Genomic DNA, 21,651 nt, shown 5'->3' on the forward strand with positions numbered 1-21,651 from the left:
TTAAGCCCTCACTTGCACCCTATTCCCGTAACCCAATAACCCCTCCTAACCTTTTTGGACACTATTGGAAATTTATCATGGCCAATCCGCCTAACCGGCACGTCTTTGGACTGTGGGAGGAAACCGGAGCACCCGGAGGAAACCCACGCAGACACGGGGAGAATGTGCAAACTCCGCACAGACAGTGACCCAGCGGGGAATCGAACCTGGGACCCTTAGCACTCCCGCAATCCAAATAGCTTTGTAGCCAATGAATTATTTTTGAGTTGTTGCCATATAGAAAGGTGGAATCGGGGGGGGGGGGGGGCCTTCGGTGTGGGTGGGTTAATTTAGTTCGCTAGATGACTAGAGTGTGTGTTACAGGATGATACCACCTCACCTTGCCCCACAAGTGACCCTGAGTGCTGCAGACATGCCTCATGCGCTATGGCTAATTGCCTTACCTATCACCTAATGTAGGGATGGGAATGCAGCAGCTAATTAGTGCACAGCAAGCTCTCACAAACAGCAATGTGATTAAACATAGAATCCTAGAATGGTTACAGTGCAGAAGGAGACCTGTCGAGCCCATGCTACCTCCCTGCAAGAGTAATTGCGATAGTCCCATTCCCTCGCCCTTTCCCTGTAAATGTTTCCATTTCAGGTGCTTTTCTAATCCCTGTTTGAAAGCCTCGATTCATTCTGCCTCCTCCACACTCTCTCACTGAATTCCAGCTGCCGCATAAAAACGACTCTCCTAATGCCGCCTTTGCTTCTTTTGCCAATCACCTTAAATCTGGTTCTGGATCCTTCCGTCAATGGGACCAGTTTCTCCATCCAGACCTCTCATGGTTTTGAACATTTCCAGGAAAAATCCCCTCTCGACCTTCTCCACTCCAAAGAAAACAGTTCCAGCATCTCCAATCTGCCCCTGAAGCTGGAGTCCCTCATCCCCGCATCAGGTGAAACTTTAATGAAACGCTTCCTTGGAGTAGTTCTCATAAAACTTCTCTATACTTTCTCTGAAGCCTTTATATCCTGGGGCTGGTTTGGCACAGTGGGCTAAACAGCTGGCTTGGAATGCAGAACAAGACCAGCAGCGCGGGTTCAATTCCCGTACCGGCCTCCCCGAACAGGCGCTGGAATTTGGTGACTAGGGGCTTTTCATAGTAACTTCATTGAAGCCTACTTGTGACAATAAGCAATTATTATTCTATCCTTAATGAAGTGTGGTGCATTGGACACAATGCTCCAGTTGATGTTGAAGCAATGTTATAAAGGTTCATCATAACTTCCTTGCTTTTTGACACCATGCCTCTGTCAAACCCAAGTTCCCACATGCCATTTTCTCAACCTTGTCTTCAATGATTGGTTCACATAGTGGAGAGGGAGTGAGAGATCTTGTGGTGCTTGACTATAGGTCCCCAAAGGTGACAGAACAGGTGGACAAGCTGGCTAGAAAGCATATGGGATGTTTTCCTTTATTGGGTGAGGTATTGAATACAAAAGCAGGGATGTAATGCTGGAACTGTATAAAACATAGGAACAGTTTCTTCCCCACAGCTACTATACTCCTCAACGACTCTCCCTCGGACTGATCAGTTCCCTGTAAGAACACTATTCACGCCGCCCTATGCTGCTCTTGCTCATGTATTTGCTTTGTTTGGCCCCTTGTTCCGCACTGTAACCAATCACTGTTTGTCGATGTACCATTTGTCAATATTCTCTGTTGATTATTCTTTTTATCTACCATGTACGTACTGTGTACATTCCCTCGGCCACAGAAAAATACTTTTCACTGTACTTCGGTACATGTGACAATAAAACAAACCAAATCAAATCAAATCAAACGCTGGTTAGGCCACAGCTGGAGTTTTGTGTACGGTAAAGGTAAAGTTGCCATAGTCCCAGATGACCATAGGCTGCTTTCCCCTTGAGGGGGGAAGCTGACTGGTGGTGATTTAACCTGAGGGTCACCACACCTCAGGCGAGGGGCAAGGTTGAGAACATAGAACAGAGAACATTACAGCGCAGTACAGGCCCTTTGGCCCTCGATGCTGCAACGACCTGTGAAACCACTCTAAAGCCCATCTACACTATTCCCTTATTGTCCATATGTCTATCCAATGACCATTTGAATGTCCTTAGTGTTGGCGAGTCCACGACTGTTGCAGGCAGGGCATTCCACGCCCTTACTACTCTCTGAGTAAAGAACCTACCTCTGACATCTGTCCGATATCTATCTCCCCTCAATTTAAAGCTATGTCCCCTCGTGCTATACCTCACCATCCGTGGAAGAAGGCTCTCACTGTCCACCCTATCCAATCCTCTGATCATCTTGTATGCCTCAATTAAGTCACCTCTTAACCTTCTTCTCTCTAACGAAAACAGCCTAAAGTCCCTCAGCCTTTCCTCACAAGATCTTCCCTCCATACCAGGCAACATTCTGGTAAATCTCCTCTGCACCCTTTCCAATGCTTCCACATCCTTCCTATAATGCGGCGACCAGAATTGCACGCAATACTCCAAAGGCAGGCATGAATAATCTCAGGAGTTTTTGTGCACAGTTCTGGTCACCACATTACAGAAACAACATGATTGCTCTGGAGAGGGTGCAGAGGAGATTTACAAGAATGTTGCCAGGGTTTGAAATTTGCAGCTATGAGGAGAGATTGGATAGGCTGGGGTTGTTTCCCTTAGAACAGAGGAGGCTAAGGGGTGACCTAATTTTGGTGTAAAACTTTTATGAGGAACCTAGACAGGAAAGATGTTTCCCCCCGAGCTGAGGGGTCAGTTACCAGGAGGCATAGGTAACTGGTAGAAGTATTAGAGGGGACATGAGAGGAAAAGCCTTTTCACCCAGAGAGTGGTGAGTGTCTCGGATTCACTGCCTAAGTTGGTGGGTGAGACTGAAACACCCAACTCATTTAAAACGTACCTGGACCTGCATCTAAACTGCTGTAACTTGCAAGGCCGCAGACCTGTGCCGGGAGGTGGGGTTAGCATGGGCAACCAGTGTTTAATTTTATCTTTTTTGGCCAACACAGACACGATGGGCTGAATGGACGCTTCCTGTGCCATAACCTTTCTATAATTCTAAATGCCTCCAGGTTCTTTCTCCTGCACCCACTTCCCATTTGTTTGAATTGCCTCTCCACTTCCTACTTCACACTTCTCTGCATTATGGTCATCTGTTGCATGTCTGTCCATTCCACAAGCCTCTTGAAGTTCATCACAATCTCCCTCACAGTTCACTATACTTTAAGTTCTGAGTCATCTGCAGATTTTGGAGTTGCGCCCTGCCCACTCAAGTCCCAGTTATTAATATATGCCAGGAAAAGCAGTGATCCTGGTGCTGACTGGTAACAGCCACAATGACAGTGAAACTGTTGGGTGGTCATAAAAACCTGGCTGGTGCACTAATGTCCTTCAGGGGAGGAAACCTGGGGAGCGATTCTCCACTCCCACGCTGGTTGGGAGAATCGTCTGCGGCGCCAAAATTTCCTGGGACGCCGGTCCGACGCCCTCCCGCGATTCTCCCAAGCGGCGGGAACGGCCCGGTCGAGTTTCGCAGGCCGGAGAATCGCCGGAGACACTGAAAATGGCGATTCTCCGGCACCCCCGCTATTCTGAGGCTCGGATGGGCCGAGCGGCCAGGCCAAAACGGCGGGTTCCCCCCGGCGCCGTCCACACCTGGTCGCTGCAGTCGTGGACGGTGCGTGAACGCTGGGGGGGGGGGGCGGCCTGTGGGGGGGCGAGGGGGGATCCTGCACCGGGCTTCACCTGGAATGTGGGGTGGCCCGCGATCGGTGCCCACCGATCGTCGGGCCATCCTCTCTGAAGGAGGACCTCCTTCCTTCCGCGGCCCCGCAAGATCCGTCCCCCATTTTCTTGCGGGGCGGATTTAGAGAGGACGACAACCACACATGCGTGGGTTGGCGCCGGCCAACCCGCGCATGCGCAGATGACGCCCGTTATGCGGCGCCGGCCGCGTCATCTATGCGGCGCCGCTTTTACGCGGGCGACAAGGCCTGGCGCGTGTAGATGACGCGGCCCCGATCCTGGCCCATTGTCAGGGCCTGAATCGGTCGGGACCGGGGCCGTTCCGCGCCGTCGTGAACGTCGACGGCGTTCACGACGGCGCGCCCACTTCGGCGTGGGAGTGGAGAATCCCGCCCCTGGGATGGAATTTAATGCCCCCACTGGACAGATGTCAGAGGTAGGTTCTTTACTCAGAGAGTAGTAAGTGTGTGGAATGCCCTGCCTGCAACAGTAGTGGACTCGCGAACACTAAGGGCATTCAAATGGTCATTGGATCGACATATGGATGACAAGGGAATAGTGTAGATGGGCTTTAGATTGGTTTCACAGGTCGGCGCAACATCGAGGGCCGAAGGGCCTGTACTGCGCTGTAATGTTCTATGTTCTATGTTCTATGGACACAGGTTTGGAGACAGGGTGATCGGCCAGGAGGGTGTCGGGTAGAGATCCCGCTGCCTTCCTGTTTCCCTCTAATTGAGTCTAGGGCGGAAAGGTTTGCAGGCGGCTTTCCTGTCCACAGGCCAATTGATACCGAGATCATCTTTCCCGATGCTCTTGTAAAATGAATCATATTCTGGCAAGTTCAACTGCAACCAATCAGAACAAGATTTGAGCAGTCTATTAATAAGTCTGCCTTATTGTCTATCTCATTAAAAAAAGAGTTGTGCCAACTTTCAGAAACAGGTTGTGCAAATGTTCAAATTTCTTTCTTCTTAAAATTTAGAATAGCTAATTATTTGTTTTCCAATTTTAGGGGCAATTTAGCGTGGCCAATCCACCTAACCAGCACATCTTTTGGGTCTGTGGGGGTGAAACCCACGCAGACACGGGGAGAATGTACAAACTCCACACGGACAGTGACCCAGGATTCGAACCCGGGTCCTCAGCGCCGCAGTCCCAGTGCTAACCACTGCGCCACATGCCGCCCAATGTTCAAATTGAGGTAAAAGCAAATTACTGCGGATGCTGGAATCTGGAACCAAAGAGAAAATGCTGGAAAATCTCAGCAGGTCTGGCAGCATCTGTAGGGAGAGAAAAGAGCTAACGTTTCGAGTCCAGGTGACCCTTTGTCAAAGCTCCTTGGTTTCAAACTGAGGTCACGTTTATTGAGTCCCCCCACCCCATTGAAAAGTAATATTGTTTTCACATAGCGTTGGTTCGCAGTATAACCTTCATGTTGGAAACGTCATGACCTGATTTTTCAGGTGACCAACTGGTATTCATTAGACTATAAGATATAGGAACAGAATTAGTTAATTTGGCCCATTCAATCATGGCTGATATTTTTCTCATCCCCATTCTCCTGCCTTCTCCCCATAACCCCGGACCCCCTTATTAATGAAGAACCTATCTATCTCTGTCTTAAAGACACTCAGTGATTTGGCCTCCACAGCTTCTGCGGCAAAGAGTTCCACAGATTCACCACCCTCTGGCTGAAGAAATTCCTCCTCATCTCTGTTTTAAAGGATCGTCCCTTTAGTCTGAGATTGTGTCCTCTGGTTCTAGTTTCTCCAACTCATGGAAACATCCTCTCCACGTCCACTCTATCCAGGCCTCGCAGTATCCTGTAAGTTTCAATAAGATCCCCCCTCATCCTTCTAAACTCCAATGAGTACAGACCCAGAGTCCTCAACTGAAAAGGCATGTTCGACATCGGTGGTGGTGACTGGCATGTACAAAATAGACACAACTGCTGTTGCAAGATTTGAGCAGTCTATTAATAAGTCTGCCTTATTGTCTATCTCATTAAAAAAAGAGTTGTGCCAACTTTCAGAAACAGGTGCTCCCTGAGTGTTCAAGTCAGACATGTGATGGGAGATTATTGGGTGTTGCATTTGCCTGATCTTCAAAAAGACGGCTCGAGTCTATCAAACTTAGAACATATAGAACATAGAACAATACGCGCAGTACAGGCCCTTCGGCCCACGATGTTGCACCGAAACAAAAGCCATCTAACCTACACTATGCCATTATCATCCATATGTTTATCCAATAAACTTTTAAATGCCCTCAATGTTGGCGAGTTCACTACTGTAGCAGGTAGGGCATTCCACGGCCTCACTACTCTTTGCGTAAAGAACCTACCTCTGACCTCTGTCCTATATCTATTACCCCTCAGTTTAAAGTTATGTCCCCTCGTGCCAGCCATTTCCATCCGCGGGAGAAGGCTCTCACTGTCCACCCTATCCAACCCTCTGATCATTTTGTATGCCTCTATTAAGTCTCCTCTTAACCTTCTTCTCTCCAACGAAAACAACCTCAAGTCCATCAGCCTTTCCTCATAAGATTTTCCCTCCATACCAGGCAACATCCTGGTAAATCTCCTCTGCACCCGCTCCAAAGCCTCCACGTCCTTCCTATAATGCGGTGACCAGAACTGTACGCAATACTCCAAATGCGGCCAAACCAGAGTTCTGTACAGCTGCAACGTGACCTCCCGGCTCCGGAACTCAATCCCTCTACCAATAAAGGCCAACACTCCATAGGCCTTCTTCACAACCCTATCAACCTGGGTGGCAACTTTCAGGGATCTATGTACATGGACACCTAGATCCCTCTGCTCATCCACACTTTCAAGAACTTTACCATTAGCCAAATATTCCGCATTCCTGTTAGGGTGGGAATTCTTGGCTGGCAATATACTTTGTATATTATCCTGCACTGGCATGCATCGCAACAGGGTCCATTCAAGCTGTTTTGAGCACTCAAAGACAGGTTTCCAATGTTCCACGTGATTCAGGAGATATAGGGAAAAAACTATCTCAACCGGACTATACCATTCCTCTGCCTTAATTTTCACAATCTCAACCAGAAATTGCAAAAAGATCTTTGTGTCTGACTTTGAATTCTTTTCCCTGAGCCTCTCCACTAAATGATCTTGAGAGGAACAAACATAATTACTGTCACTGACAAGTTGTTTCCTCGATTTCCTCTCCTCATCTTCTGAAATGTGACTGTTTAGGTGTAAAATAAAGCCCCACCTCGTGCAAAGGGTAGTGAAGGCTTTTGTCAACAGTGTTGGACATTTGTCACGTGTCTGTTGCAATACGCCTCGAAGGTAATGCAGCATGATATCACTCGAAAGGAACTGCGTCAGGCGATCCAGTTTTTATTCTGCTCTTGCTTGTACGACAACTAATTAGGAAAACTAATAGAATGTTAGCATTTATTCTCTGTGGAGGATCTCCCTATTACAGGGGTTCCTGTGGGGGTCTCCCTATTACAGGGGTTCCTGTGAGGGGTCTCCCTATTACAGGGATTCCTGTGGGGGAGGGGGGTCTCCCTATTACAGGGGTTCCTGTGGGGGGTCTCCCTGTTACAAAGGTTCCTGTAGGGGGTCTCCCTATTACAGGGGTTCCTGTGAGGAGTCTCCTTATTACAGGGGTTCCTGTGGGAGGGGAGGGGTGTCCCTATTACAGGGGTTCCTGTGGGAGGGGGGGTCTCCATATTACAGGGGTTGCTGTGGGGGGGGGGGGGTCTCCCTATTACTGTGGTTCCTGTATGGAGTCCTATTCAAAGGGTTTCTGTGGAGAGGGGTGCTCCCTGTTATAAAGGTCCTGAGTGGGGGGTCTCTCTATTACTATGGTTTATGTGGGGGGGTCTCCTATTACAAGGGTTTATGTGGGGGCCTCCCTATTACAAGGGTTTCTGTGGGGGGGGTCTCCCTATTACAATGGTTTCTGTGAGGGGGGTCTCCCTATAGCAAGGGTTTCTGTGGGGAGGGGGAGCTTCCTGTTACAGAGGTTCCTGTGTGGGGTCTCCCTATTACAAGGGATTCTGTTAGGAGGTCTCCATATTGCAAGGATTTCTGTTGGGGGGGGGTCTCCCTATTACAATGGTTTATATGGGGGAGTCTCCCTATTAGTTTCTATGGGGGGGTCTCCCTATTACAGGGGTTCCTGGGGAGGGGTCTCCCTACTACAAGGGTCTCTGTGTGGGGTCTCCATATTACAAGGGATTCTGTAGGGGGGTCTCCCAAGTACATGGATTTCTGTGGGGAGGTGGGGGGCTTCCTGTTACAGAGGTTCCTGTGTGGGGGTCTCCCTATTACAAGGGTTTCTGTGGGGCTCTCCCTATTACAAGGGTTTCTGTTGGGGGGGGGGCATCCTTTTACAAGGGTTTCTGTGGGGGGGGGGGGTTCTCCCTATTACAGGTGTTCCTCTGGGGGGGTCTCCCTATTACAGGGGTTCCTGGGGAGGGGGTCTCCCTATTACAAGGCTTTCTGTGTCGGGTCTCACCATTACAAGGCTTCCTGTGTGGGGTCTTCCTATTACAGGGGTTTCTGTGGGGGGGGGGGGGGTCACTCTATACAAGTGTTCCTGTGGGGAAGGGGGCTCCCTGTTACAGAGGTTCCTGTGTGTGGGTCTCCCTATTACAAGGGTTTCTGTGTGGGGGCGCGGGGGGGGGGGATTCTCCCTATTACAAAGGATTCTGTGGGGGGGTTCTCCCTATTACAAGGGTTTATGTGGGGGGTCTCCCTATTACAAGGGTTTCTGTGAGGGTCACCCTATTTCAAGGGTTTCTATGGGGGGGGTCTCCCTATTACAAGGGTTTCTGTGGGAGGGACTCCCCATGACAAGGGTTTCTGTGGGGGGGGGGGTCTCCCTAATACAACGGTTTCTGTGCGGGTGTCTCCCTATTACAAGAGTTCCTGTGGGGCATCTCCCTATTACAGGGGTTCCTGTGGGGGCAGTCCCCCTATTACAAGGGTTTCTGTGGGGGCCTCCCTATTACGAGGGTTTCTGTGGGGGCCTTCCTAATACAAGGGTTTCTGTGAGGGGGGTCTCCCTATTTCAAGGGTTTCTGTGGGGGGAGGGGGTCTCCCTATTACAAGGGTTTCTGTGTGGAGGGGGCTTACTGTTACAGAGGTTCCTGTGTGTGGGTCTGCCTAATACAAGGGTTTCTGTGCGGGGACGGGGTCTCCCTATTACAAAGGTTTCTGTGGTGGGGCGTCTCCCTATTACAAGGGTTTCTGTGGGCGTGGGGGTCTCCCTATTCTAAGGATTTCTGTGGGGGGTCTCTCTATTACAAGGGTTTCTGTGGGGTAGGGGTCTCCCTATTACAAGGGTTTCTGCGGGGGTCTCCCTATTACAAATGTTTCTGTGGAGGGGGGTGTTCCCTGTTACAAAGGTTCCTGTGTGGGGGTCTCCCTATTACCAGGGTTTATGTGGGGGGGCTCCTATTACAAGGGTTTCTGTGGGGGTCTCCCTATTACATGGGTTTCTGTGGGGGGGGGGCTCCCTATTACAATGGATTCTGCAAGGGGGGTCTCCCTATTGCAAGGGTTTCTGTGGGGAGGGGTGCTTCCTGTTACAGAGGTTCCTATGTGGGGGTCTCCCTATTACAAGGGTTTCTGTAGGAGGTATCCATATTGCAAGGGATTCTGTGGGGGTGGGGGAGGTCTCCCTATTACAAGGGTTTATGTGGGGGAGTCTCCCTATTACAAGAGTTTCTGTGGGAGGGGGGTCTCCCTATTACCGGGGTTCCTGGGGAGGGGTCTCCCTACTACAAGGGTCTCTGTGTGGGGTCTCCCTATTACAAGGGTTTCCGTGGGAGGGGGGTCTCCCTACTACATGGGTTTCTGTGGGGAGAGGGGGCTTCCTGTGTGGGGGTCTCCCTATCACAAGTGTTCCTGTGTGGGGGTCTCCCTATTACAAGGGTTTCTGTGGGGTGTCTCCCTATTACAAGGGTTTCTGTTGGCAGGGGGTCTCCCTATTACAAGGGTTTCTATGGGGGGGGGGGGGTCTCCCTATTACAATGGTTTCTGTGGGAGGATCTCCCCATGACAAGGGTTTCTATGGGGGGGGGTCTCCCTAATACAAGGGTTTCTGTGGGAGGTCCCCCTATTACAAGAGTTCATGTGGGGGCCTCCCTATTACAAGGGTTTCTGTGAGGGGGGCCTCCCTATTACTAGGGTTTCTGTGGGGAGGGGTTCTTACTGTTACAGATGTTCCTGTGTGGGGGTCTCCCTAATACAAGGGTTTCTGTGGGAGGGTGGTCTCCCTATTACAAGGGTTTCTGTGGGGGGGGTCTCCCTATTACAAGGGTTTCTGTGGTGGGGCATCTCCCTATTACAAGTGTTTCTGTGGGCTGGGGGGGTCTCCCTATTACAAGGGTTTCTGTGTGGGGGGGGGGGGTCTCCCTATTACAAGGGTTTCTGTGGGGGGCTCCCTACTACAAGGGTTTCTGTGGAGAGGGGGGCTCCCTGTTAGAGAGGTTCCTGAGTGGGGGTCTCCCTATTACTGAGGTTTATGTGGGGGTCTCCTATTACAAGGGTTTCTGTGAGGTAGTCTCCCTATTACAAGAGTTTCTGTGGGGAGTGGGTCTCCCTATTACAGGGGTTCCTGCGGGAGGGGGGTCTCCCTAGTACATGGGTTTCTGTGGGGAGGGGGGGCTTCGTGTTACAGAGGTTCCTGTGTGTGGGTCTCGCTATTACAGGGGTTTCTGTGGCGGCGGGGGCTCCCTATTACAAGGGTTTTTGTGGGGTCTCCATTTTACAAGAGTTTCTGTGGAGGTCTCCCTATTACAAGGGTTTCTGTGAGGGGGGTCTCCCTGTTACAAGGGTTTTTGTGAGGGGGGTCTCCCTATTACAAGAGTTTCTGTGGGGGTGGGGTCTCCCTATTACAAGGGTTTCTGTGGGGGGGGGGGTTCCCTATTCAAGGGTGTCTATGGGCGGGTCTCCCTATTACAAGGGTTTCTGTGGGGGGTCTCCATTTTATAAGAGTTTTGTGGGGGTCTCCCTATTACAAGGGTTTCTGTGAGGGGGGGTCTCCCTATTACAAGGACTTTTGTGAGGGGGTCTCCCTATTACAAGAGTTTCTGTGTGGGTGGGGTCTCCCTATTACAAGGGTTTCTGTGGGGGGGGGTCCCTATTCAAGGGTTTCTATGGGGGGTCTCCCTATTACAAGGGTTTCTGTGAGGGGGGGTCTCCCTATTACAAGGACTTTTGTGAGGGGGTCTCCCTATTACAAGAGTTTCTGTGGGGATGGGGTCTCCCTATTACAAGGGTTTCTGTGGGGGCGGGGGTCCCTATTCAAGGGTTTCTATGGGGGGGTCTCCCTATTACAAGGGTTTCTGTGGGGGGTGGGGTCTCCCTATTACAAGGGTTTCTGTGAGGGGGGTCTCCCTATTACAAGGGTTTCTATGGGGGGCTCCCTATTTCAAGGGTTTCTGTGGAGAGGGGTGCTCCCTATTACAGAGGTTCCTGAGTGGAGGGTCTCCCTAATACTGAGGTTTATGTGGGGGGTCTCCTATTACAAGGGTTTCTGTGGAGGAGTCTCCCTATTACAAGAGTTTCTGTGGGGGGGGGTCTCCCTATTATAGGGGTTCCTGGGGAGGGGTCTCCCGACTACAAGGGTCTCTGTGTGGGGTCTCCCTATTACAAGGGTTCCTGTGTGGGGTACCCCTGTTACAAGGGTTTCTGTGGGAGGGGTGTCTCCCTAGTACATGGGTTTCTGTGGGGTGGGGGGCTTCCTGTTTCAGAGGTTCCTGTGTGTGGGTCTCCCTATTACAGGGGTTTCTGTGGTGGGGGCTCCCTATTACAAGGGTTTCTGTAGGAGGTATCCATATTGCAAGGGATTCTGTGGGGGTGGGGGAGGTCTCCCTACTACAAGGGTCTCTGTGTGGGGTCTCCCTATTACAAGGGTTTCCTTGGGAGGGTGGTCTCCCTACTACATGGGTTTCTGTGGGGAGAGGGGGCTTCCTGTGTGGGGGTCTCCCTATCACAAGTGTTCCTGTGTGGGGGTCTCCCTATTACAAGGGTTTCTGTGGGGGGTCTCACTATTACAAGGGTTTCTGTGGGGGTCTCCCTATTACAAGGGTTTCTGTTGGCAGGGGGTCTCACTATTACAAGGGTTTCTATGGGGGGGGGGATCTCCCTATTACAATGGTTTCTGTGGGAGGATCTCCCCATGACAAGGGTTTCTATGGGGGGGGGGTCTCCCTAATACAAGGGTTTCTGTGGGAGGTCCCCCTATTACAAGAGTTCATGTGGGGGCCTCCCTATTACAAGGGTTTCTGTGAGGGGGGCCTCCCTATAACAAGGGTTTCTGTGGGGAGGGGTTCTTATTGTTACAGATGTTCCTGTGTGGGGGTCTCCCTAATACAAGGGTTTCTGTGGGAGGGTGATCTCCCTATTACAAGGGTTTCTGTGGGGGGGTCTCCCTATTACAAGGGTTTCTGTGGTGGGGCATCTCCCTATTACAAGTGTTTCTGTGGGGGTGGGGGGGTCTCCCTATTACAAGGGTTTCTGTGGGGGGGGGGTCTCCCTATTACAAGGGTTTCTGTGGGGGGCTACCTACTACAAGGGTTTCTGTGTAGAGGGGGGCTCCCTGTTAGAGAGGTTCCTGAGTGGGGGTCTCCCTATTACTGAGGTTTATTTGGGGGTCTCCTATTACAAGGGTTTCTGTGGGGAGTGGTTCTCCCTATTACAGGGGTTCCTGTGCGAGGGGGGTCTCCCTAGTACATGGGTTTCTGTGGGGAAGGGGGGCTTCCTGTTACAGAGGTTCCTGTGTGTGGGTCTCGCTATTACAGGGGTTTATGTGGGGGCGTGGGCTCCCTATTACAAGGGTTTCTGTGGGGGTCTCCCTATTTCAAGGGTTTCTGTGAGGGGGGTCTCCCTGTTACAAGGGTTTTTGTGAGGTGGGTCTCCCTATTACAAGAGTTTCTGTGGGGGTGGGGTCTCCCTATTACAAGGGTTTCTGTGGGGGGGGGGGGGGTTCCCTATTCAAGGGTGTCTATGGGGGGGTCTCCCTATTACAAGGGTTTCTGTGGGGGGCCTCCATTTTACAAGAGTTTCGTGGGGGTCTCCCTATTACAAGGGTTTCTGTGAGGGGGGTCTCCCTATTACAAGGACTTTTGTGAGGGGGTCTCCCTATTACAAGAGTTTCTGTGTGGGTGGGGTCTCCCTATTACAAGGGTTTCTGTGGGGGGGGAGTTCCCTATTCAAGGGTTTCTATGGGGGGTCTCCCTATTACAAGGATTTCTGTGAGGGGGGTCTCCCTATTACAAGGGTTTCTGTGGGGGGGGGGGTTCCCTATTCAAGGGTGTCTATGGGGGGGTCTCCCTATTACAAGGGTTTCTGTGGGGGGCCTCCATTTTACAAGAGTTTCGTGGGGGTCTCCCTATTACAAGGGTTTCTGTGAGGGGGGTCTCCCTATTACAAGGACTTTTGTGAGGGGGTCTCCCTATTACAAGAGTTTCTGTGTGGGTGGGGTCTCCCTATTACAAGGGTTTCTGTGGGGGGGGAGTTCCCTATTCAAGGGTTTCTATGGGGGGTCTCCCTATTACAAGGATTTCTGTGAGGGGGGTCTCCCTATTACAAGGACTTTTGTGAGGGGGTCTCCCTATTACGAGAGTTTCTGTGGGGGTGGGGTCTCCCTATTACAAGGGTTTCTGTGGGGGGGTCCCTATTCAAGGGTTTCTATGGGGGGGTCTCCCTATTCCAAGGGTTTCTGTGGGGGGTGGGATCTCCCTATTACAAGGGTTTCTGTGAGGGGGGTCTCCCTATTACAAGGGTTTCTGTGGGGGGCTCCCTATTTCAAGGGTTTCTGTGGAGAGGGGTGCTCCCTGTTACAGAGGTTCCTGAGTGGAGGGTCTCCCTATTACTGAGGTTTATGTGGGGGTCTCCTATTACAAGGGTTTCTGTGGAGGAGTCTCCCTATTACAAGAGTTTCTGTGGGGGGGGTCTCCCTATTATAGGGGTTCCTGGGGAGGGGTCTCCCGACTACAAGGGTCTCTGTGTGGGGTCTCCCTATTACAAGGGTTCCTGTGTGGGGTCACCCTATTACAAGGGTTTCTGTGGGAGGGGTGTCTCCCTAGTACATGGGTTTCTGTGGGGTGGGGGGCTTCCTGTTACAGAGGTTCCTGTGTGTGGGTCTCCCTATTACAGAGGTTTCTGTGGTGGGGGCTCTCTATTACAAGGGTTTCTGTGCGGGGCCTCCCTATTACAAGAGTTTCTGTGGGGGTCTCCCTATTACAAGGGTTTCTGTGAGGGGGGTCTCCCTATTACAAGGGTTTTTGTGAGGGGGTCTCCCTGTTACAAGAGTTTCTGTGGGGTTGGGGTCTCCCTATCACAAGGGTTTCTGTGGGGGGGGGGGTCTCCCTATTCAAAGGTTTCTATGGGGGGGGGGTCTCCCTATCACAAGGGTTTCTGTGGGGGGGGGTCTCCCTGTTACAAGGGTTTCTGTGGGGGTCCCCCTATTACAAGGGTTTCTGTGGGGGGTGGGTCTCCCTGTTACAAAGGTTTCTGTGGGGGCGGGTCTCCCTATTCAAGGGTTTCTATGGAGGGTGTCTCCCTATTACAAGGGTTTCTGTGGATTGGGATCTCCCTGTTATAAGGGTTTCTGTGGGGGTCTCCCTATTCCAAGGGTTTTTGTGATGGGGGTCTCCCTATTACAAGGGTTTCTGTGAGGGTGGAATCTCCCTGTTACAAGGGTTTCTGTGGGGGGGTTTCCCTATTCAAGGGTTTCTATGGGGGGTCTCCCTATTATAAGGGTTTCTGTGGGGGGGGGGGTCTCCCTGTTACAAGGGTTTCTGAGGGGGTCTCCCTATTACAAGGGTTTCTGTGAGGGGGGTCTCCCTATTACAAGGGTTTCTGTGTGGGGGTCTCCCTATTAAAAGGGTTTCTGACGGTGGGGCTCCCTATTATAAAGGTTTCTGTGGGGGTGGGTCTCCCTATTACACGGGTTTCTGTGGGGGCGTCTCCCTATTCAAGGGTTTCTATGGGGGGTCTCCCTATTATAAGGGTTTCTGTGGGGGGGGGGTCTCCCTGTTACAAGGGTTTCTGAGGGGGTCTCCCTATTACAAGGGTTTCTGTGAGGGGGGTCTCCCTATTACAAGGGTTTCTGTGTGGGGGTCTCCCTATTAAAAGGGTTTCTGACGGTGGGGCTCCCTATTATAAAGGTTTCTGTGGGGGTGGGTCTCCCTATTACACGGGTTTCTGTGGGGGCGTCTCCCTATTACAAGGGTTTTGTTGGGGGGTCTCCCTATTACAAGGGTTTCTGTGGGGGTGGGTCTCCCTATTACTATGGTTTCTGTCGGGGGTGGGTCTCCCTATTACAACGGTTTTGTGGGGGGGTCTCCCTATTACTAGGGTTTCTGTGGGGGTGGGTCTCTCTATTACAAGGGTTTCTGTGGGGGTGGGTCTCCCTATTACAAGGGTTTTGTGGGGGGGGTCTCCCTATTACAAGGGTTTCTGTGGGGGGTGGGTCTCCCTGTTACAAAGGTTTCTGTGGGGGCGGGTCTCCCTATTCAAGGGTTTCTATGGAGGGTGTCTCCCTATTACAAGGGTTTCTGTGGATTGGGATCTCCCTGTTATAAGGGTTTCTGTGGGGGTCTCCCTATTCCAAGGGTTTTTGTGATGGGGGTCTCCCTATTACAAGGGTTTCTGTGAGGGTGGAATCTCCCTGTTACAAGGGTTTCTGTGGGGGGGTTTCCCTATTCAAGGGTTTCTATGGGGGGTCTCCCTATTATAAGGGTTTCTGTGGGGGGGGGGTCTCCCTGTTACAAGGGTTTCTGAGGGGGTCTCCCTATTACAAGGGTTTCTGTGAGGGGGGTCTCCCTATTACAAGGGTTTCTGTGTGGGGGTCTCCCTATTAAAAGGGTTTCTGACGGTGGGGCTCCCTATTATAAAGGTTTCTGTGGGGGTGGGTCTCCCTATTACACGGGTTTCTGTGGGGGCGTCTCCCTATTACAAGGGTTTTGTTGGGGGGTCTCCCTATTACAAGGGTTTCTGTGGGGGTGGGTCTCCCTATTACTATGGTTTCTGTCGGGGGTGGGTCTCCCTATTACAACGGTTTTGTGGGGGGGTCTCCCTATTACTAGGGTTTCTGTGGGGGTGGGTCTCTCTATTACAAGGGTTTCTGTGGGGGTGGGTCTCCCTATTACAAGGGTTTTGTGGGGGGGGTCTCCCTATTACAAGGGTTTCTGTCGGGGGTGGGTGTCCCTATTACAAGGGTTTCTGTGGGGGCGGGTCTCCCTATTACAAGGGTTTTTGGGAGGGTCTCCCTATTACAAGGGTCTCTGTGAACAATGCAACCAACGACAAAGATCTCTTTCCCTAGTTTGACATGTGGTTTTTCACCAAGTGTCACCACCTCCCACGAGGTCCCCTCCAAGCCACATGCCATCTCGCTGTCCCTCCACTCTCGCTGGGTCAGAATTCCACAAGCCTCCTCTCCTAACTGCACTGTGGGTGTATCGACACCACATGGACAGCGGCAATTCAAAATGGCGGCTCACCACCACCTCTCTGAAGGGCAACTTGGGATGGACAGCAAATGCTGGCCTAGCCAGCGAGGCCTACATCCTGTAAAAGGGGCAAGAGAGCCAGCCCCACACCCCCCAAAAAAACTTGCATTTATATAGCGCCTTTCTCAGCCTCAGGAAGAACCAAATCATTCTTCCGCTAACCAGGTACATTTTCAAGTGCAACCGTTGTTGTAATGTAGGACTTGCCGCAGCTGATTTGTACACAGCAAGATCCCACAAACAGCATGGTGATCATGATCAGGCAATCGATTGTGCTTTAGTTACGTTGATTGAGGAATAAATATTTGCCAGGATAAATCTCCTGTTTCGTTTTTTTAATGGTGGCTGCGTTTGAGAGGCAGACAGGCCCTCCTCAGTTTCATGTCTCATATGAAAGGAGGTAGATGCTATATTGCAGCGCTCCCAAAATACTGGCACTCTAACCCTCCAGGGTGGGACGTGAACCCGCAATCTACTGGCTCAAATGAGGGAGAGATACTGAGTGAGCCAGGCCCTGACACGTCAAAATAATTGACTCCGCTCTGCGCTGTGCTTTGCCATTCCCTTAGCTCTGGTAGCCAGGGACGGGCAATGAGTGCTGCCCTTGTCAATAACGGCCCCATCCCAGGAATGAACACAAAGAGAAAATCGCCAGCTGAACGTACTCTGACCCCAGTTGAGTTAGCAGGAAGGTGCTGACAGGCCCACTCTCTCCCTTCCCTCCAGGCACGTGTTTTGTGTGCCTTGTCGCTGGTACCCAGGGCTGCCTGACATAAGGGGCGAAATTCTCCCCCAACGGCGGGATGCCCGCCGACTGGCGCCAAAGCCGGCGCAAATCAGACGGGCATCGCGCCGGCAAAAAGGTGCGGAAGTCTCCGCATCTTTGGCGGCCTAGCCCCAACATTGAGGGGCTAGGCCGACGCCGGAGGGATTTCCGCCCCGCCAGCTGGCGGAAATGGCGTTTGTTGCCCCGCCAGCTGGCGCGGAAATGCGGCGCATGCGCGGGAGCGTCAGCGGCCGCTGTCAATTTCCCCGCGCATGCGCGGGAGCGTCAGCGGCCGCTGAAAGTTTCCCGCGCATGCGCAGTGGGGAGAGTCTCTTCCGCCTCCGCCATGGTGGAGGCCGTAGCGGAGGCGGAAGGGAAAGAGTGCCCCCACGGCACAGGCCCGCCCGCGGATCGGTGGGCCCCTATCGCGGGCCAGGCCACCGTGGGGGCACCCCCCGGGGTCAGATCGCCCCGCGCCCCCCCCCCCAGGACCCCGGAGCCCGCCCACGCTGCCTGGTCCCGCCGGTAAATACCAGGTTTGATTTACGTCGGCGGGACAGGCAATTCCTGGGCGGGACTTCGGCCCATCCGGGCCGGAGAATCCAGCGGGGGGTCCCGCCAACCGGCGCGGCTGGATTCCCGCCCCCGCCCAATCTCCGGGAGCGGAGACTTCGGCGGGGGCGGGGGCGGGATTCACGGCGGCCAACGGCCATTCTCCGACCCGGCGGGGGGTCGGAGAATGACGCCCAAGATTAGGGGAGACCCACACCCGCCACCCTCCTCTCCATGTCCACCCAGACATCTGATTGGAGAATCAAGAGCCTTCTAATTATTCACAGAAGGCAAAATAACAACAAGTTGCTGGGCTGACTGAACAAGACCGCTAATTAAACCCGTGGGGTCTGATTGGATAATGAGCAGGTTACATGAACCTGCCTATTTCACAGCTGCACTCCCACAACTCTGCGGAGCCTTATGCATTCGACAAAATCCCTGACTGGATTCAGGCAGTGTTGCAATAAGCATCTGTTACGTTGCAACACTTCCCCTGTGTGAACTGTTATTAGCAGAGAATTCTTTTTGGAATTAATTCTGTTCTCTATTTTCAGTGAGAAGATCCAGGAGTAGGCCATTCAGCCCTCGAGCCTGATCAGTTGGTCATTTTCACTTGACAAAACCCCCACCTTGAACAGATTTTCGAGGCAGAGATTTCTAGCTCTCGCTACCCTTTGTGTGAAGAATAATGCTTCCAGACACACCCGCCTCCTATTTTAAATTACACTTCCTTGTTCTGGATTTTCCCATCAAATACTTTAATCATCTTTCTTTTCCATTTATTCTTTCACGGGATGTGGGGGTCGCTGTCTGGGCCGGAATTTATTGCCCATCCCTAATGGTCCTCGAACCAAGTGTCTCGCTCGGCCATTTCAGTGGACAGTTAAGGGTCAACCACATTGCTGTGGGTCTGGAGTCACATGTAGGCCAGACCGGGTAAGGACGGCAGATTTCCTTCCCTAAAGGACGTTAGTGAACCAGATGGGTTTTTATGACAAATATAAAAGAAGATTGAGGTGTTTAAGTGCAGACAGAATGTTGCCTGGTATGGAGGGAAGATCTTATGAGGAAAGGCTGAGGGACTTGAGGCTGTTTTCGTTAGAGAGAAGAAGGTTAAGAGGTGACTTAATTGAGGCATACAAGATGATCAGAGGATTGGATAGGGTGGACAGTGAGAGCCTTTTTCCTCAGATGGTGATGTCTAGCACAAGGGGACATAGCTTTAAATTGAGGGGAGATAGATATAAGACAGATGTCAGAGGTAGGTTCTTTACTCAGAGTAGTAAGGGCGTGGAATGCCCTGCCTGCAACAGTAGTGGACTCGCCAACACTAAGGGCATTCAAATGGTCATTGGATAGACATATGGACGATAAGGGAATAGTGTAGATGGGCTTTAGATTGGTTTCACAGGTCGGCGCAACATCAAGGTCCGAAGGGCCTGTACTGCGCTGTAATGTTCTATGTTCTATGACAGTAGCATAGTGGCATTGTCACGAGTCTAGTAATCCGGACTAATGCTGAGGGGGCGGCACTGTGGCATAGTGGTCAGCACGGCTACCTCACAGTGCCAAGGACCCGAGTTCAATTCCAGCCTTGGGTGACTGTGTGGAGTTTGCACGTTCTCACGGTACCTGCGTGGGTTTCCTCCGGGTGCCCCGGTTTCCTCCCACAAGTCCCGAAAGATGTGCTGTTAGGTGAATTGGACATTCTGAACTCTCCCTCGGTGTAGCCGAACAGGCTCCAGAATATGGCGACTAGGGGATTTTCACAGTAACGTCATTGCAGTGTTAATGTAAGCCTGCTTGTGACAATAAAGATTATTATTAAGGTGGCTCGCCTCCTAGGAAATCGAATTTAGGCACTTTTAACTGAAACTAGCCTTCCAGGACCGAGAACCCCTCAGCACCCTCTTCAATCTCCAAACGAAGATATAAAATAGAAAGCGAAATGCTGAATAACAGCGGCACCAGAGACCGCAAGGAAGCGAGAGGCGCCTGGAGAAACCGGCGAGGGAGATGGTGGACCCACGAGGTAAGGAAGCCCTGGCCTCCCTGAAGGAGAGGGACCAACAAACCGTGCACGGAATTTCGCACTCGCCGGAGGGCGGCCAGAGGAGGTCACTCACCAGAGACCGAAAGGAGCTCAAAGAGGACATAAGGCTGGGAATCCAGGCAGCGGTCATGGTGGCGATCACGGAAGCACTGACCGCCATGCAGGTGGCCCCCAACAAACTGGAGAGGCAACCAGAGGCCCAGGCGAGCACAATCAAGGAGCTGGAAAGGGCCTCCATGGACCAGAGCAACCTGATCGTTGCCCTAGAGACTGAACTAGCAAGGTTGGTGGCGGCCCAGGGGAACCTTAAGGGGACGCTGGAAGACCAAGAGAACCGGTCGAGGTGCCGGAACCTCAGAATAGTGGGACCGCCGGAGGGAACCGAAGGCAGGAACCCCACGGACGATGTGGCCCAGATGTTGGGAAAGCTGGTGGGGAGGGACAGCTTCCCCAGCCCGCTAGAGATAGACAGGGTTCACGGGTCACTCCAGCCGAAACCCAGGGCTGGGGAGCAGTGGAGGGCAATAATTCCGAAGATTCACCGGTACCAAGACCAGGAAGAAATCCTGTGATTGGCCAGGCAGCAGAGAACCTGAAACTGTGAGGGATACGAATCTCTCAGGACATTGGGGAAGACCTGCCCAAGCGTCGGGCTGAGTTCAACAGAGCGGTGGCCATCCTGCTTAACAAGAGGACAGTGTTTACGGCGATGCAGACGGTTACGGACCCAGGGGGAAGGTATTTCCTGGAAGGGGCACCAGTGGTCCTTGTTAACATGTATGTTCCCAACTGGACAACACGGAGTTTATAAAGAAGACCATGGTGGAAATCCCCAACAGCAAGGTAGCATAGTGGTTAGCACAGTTGCTCCACAGCTACAGGGTCCCAGGTTCGATTCCCGGCTGGGTCACAGTCTGTGCGGAGTCTGCACGTTCTCCCCAGTGTCTGCATGGGTTTCCTCTGGGTGCTCCGGTTTCCTCCCACAGTCCAAAGATATGCGGGTTAGGTGGATTGGTCGTGCTAAATTGCCTTAGTGTCCAAAAAATGTTAAGTGGGGGTTACTGGGTTACAGGGATAGGGTAGATACCTGGGCTTCAGTAGGGTGCTCTTTGTAAGAGCAGGTGCAGACTCGATGGGCTGAATGGCCTCCTTCTGCACTGTAAATTCTATGATTCTATGGGGAGGGGGGGGGGTCTTTAATTGTATACAGGACCCATGGGCAGACAGGTTGAAACTCAAAACAAGGAAGATCTCTAACATGGCAAAGGAACTCAGCACATTTATGGAGCAGATAGGAGCAGTGGACCCATGGAGGTTCACACACCCAGGGCAGAGGAGTTCTCCTTCTTCTCCCAAGTACATAAGATACATACACGCATTAACTTTTATGTGGTGGGGAAGATGGTGCTTCCAGGGCAGAATACTCTGCGATCGTGATCTCCAACACTACATGGACATGAGGCTGGAGATGGACTATGCCCAGCATCTCCCATGGGGGTTGGGCACAGCCCTCCTGGCCGAGAAAATATGGCAAGCCATAGGTGGGCATGTCACCAATAACCAAAATGGGGAGGTCTCATCCTCCATGTTCCCAGAGGCGCTGAAGGTGGTGTTTAGGGACGGGATTATTGGCCATAAAGCACATAGAGATGGGAAATAGAGGTCGGCTAGGCAACAGTTAGTCGAGTCCATACTGGGGGTGGATCGGCAATACTCCGAGGCCCCGACCGTAGAGCTTCTGGCTGACAGGAAAAAGCTACAAATGGACTTTGACCCGCTGTCCACGGGGAAAGCAGTGCACCAACTTCGCCAGACACGGGGACCTTCTGCGAACATAGAGACAAAGCCAGCCGCCTACTGGCTCACCAGCTGAGAAAGCAGGCAGCCCTGAGGGAAATAACACAGATTAGGGACAACAAAGGAAGACTGGTAGCAGAGCCGGAAAAGGTCAACGATGCGTTTGATGCGTGAACACCTCCGAGCCCCCTGAGGGGGACTTGAGGATGAG

General features: G+C 52.0%; 1 protein-coding gene across 1 annotated transcript in view; it reads right to left on the reverse strand.

The window, feature by feature from the left end:
• map6a (microtubule-associated protein 6a) overlaps window positions 1-21,651 on the reverse strand; it is an 86,016-nt gene that overhangs the window by 27,995 nt on the left and 36,370 nt on the right. The gene's annotated exons all lie outside the window — the stretch shown is intronic.

This window comes from Scyliorhinus torazame, chromosome 15 (assembly GCF_047496885.1).
Source record: "Scyliorhinus torazame isolate Kashiwa2021f chromosome 15, sScyTor2.1, whole genome shotgun sequence".
Classification (NCBI taxonomy): Eukaryota; Metazoa; Chordata; class Chondrichthyes; order Carcharhiniformes; family Scyliorhinidae; genus Scyliorhinus; species Scyliorhinus torazame.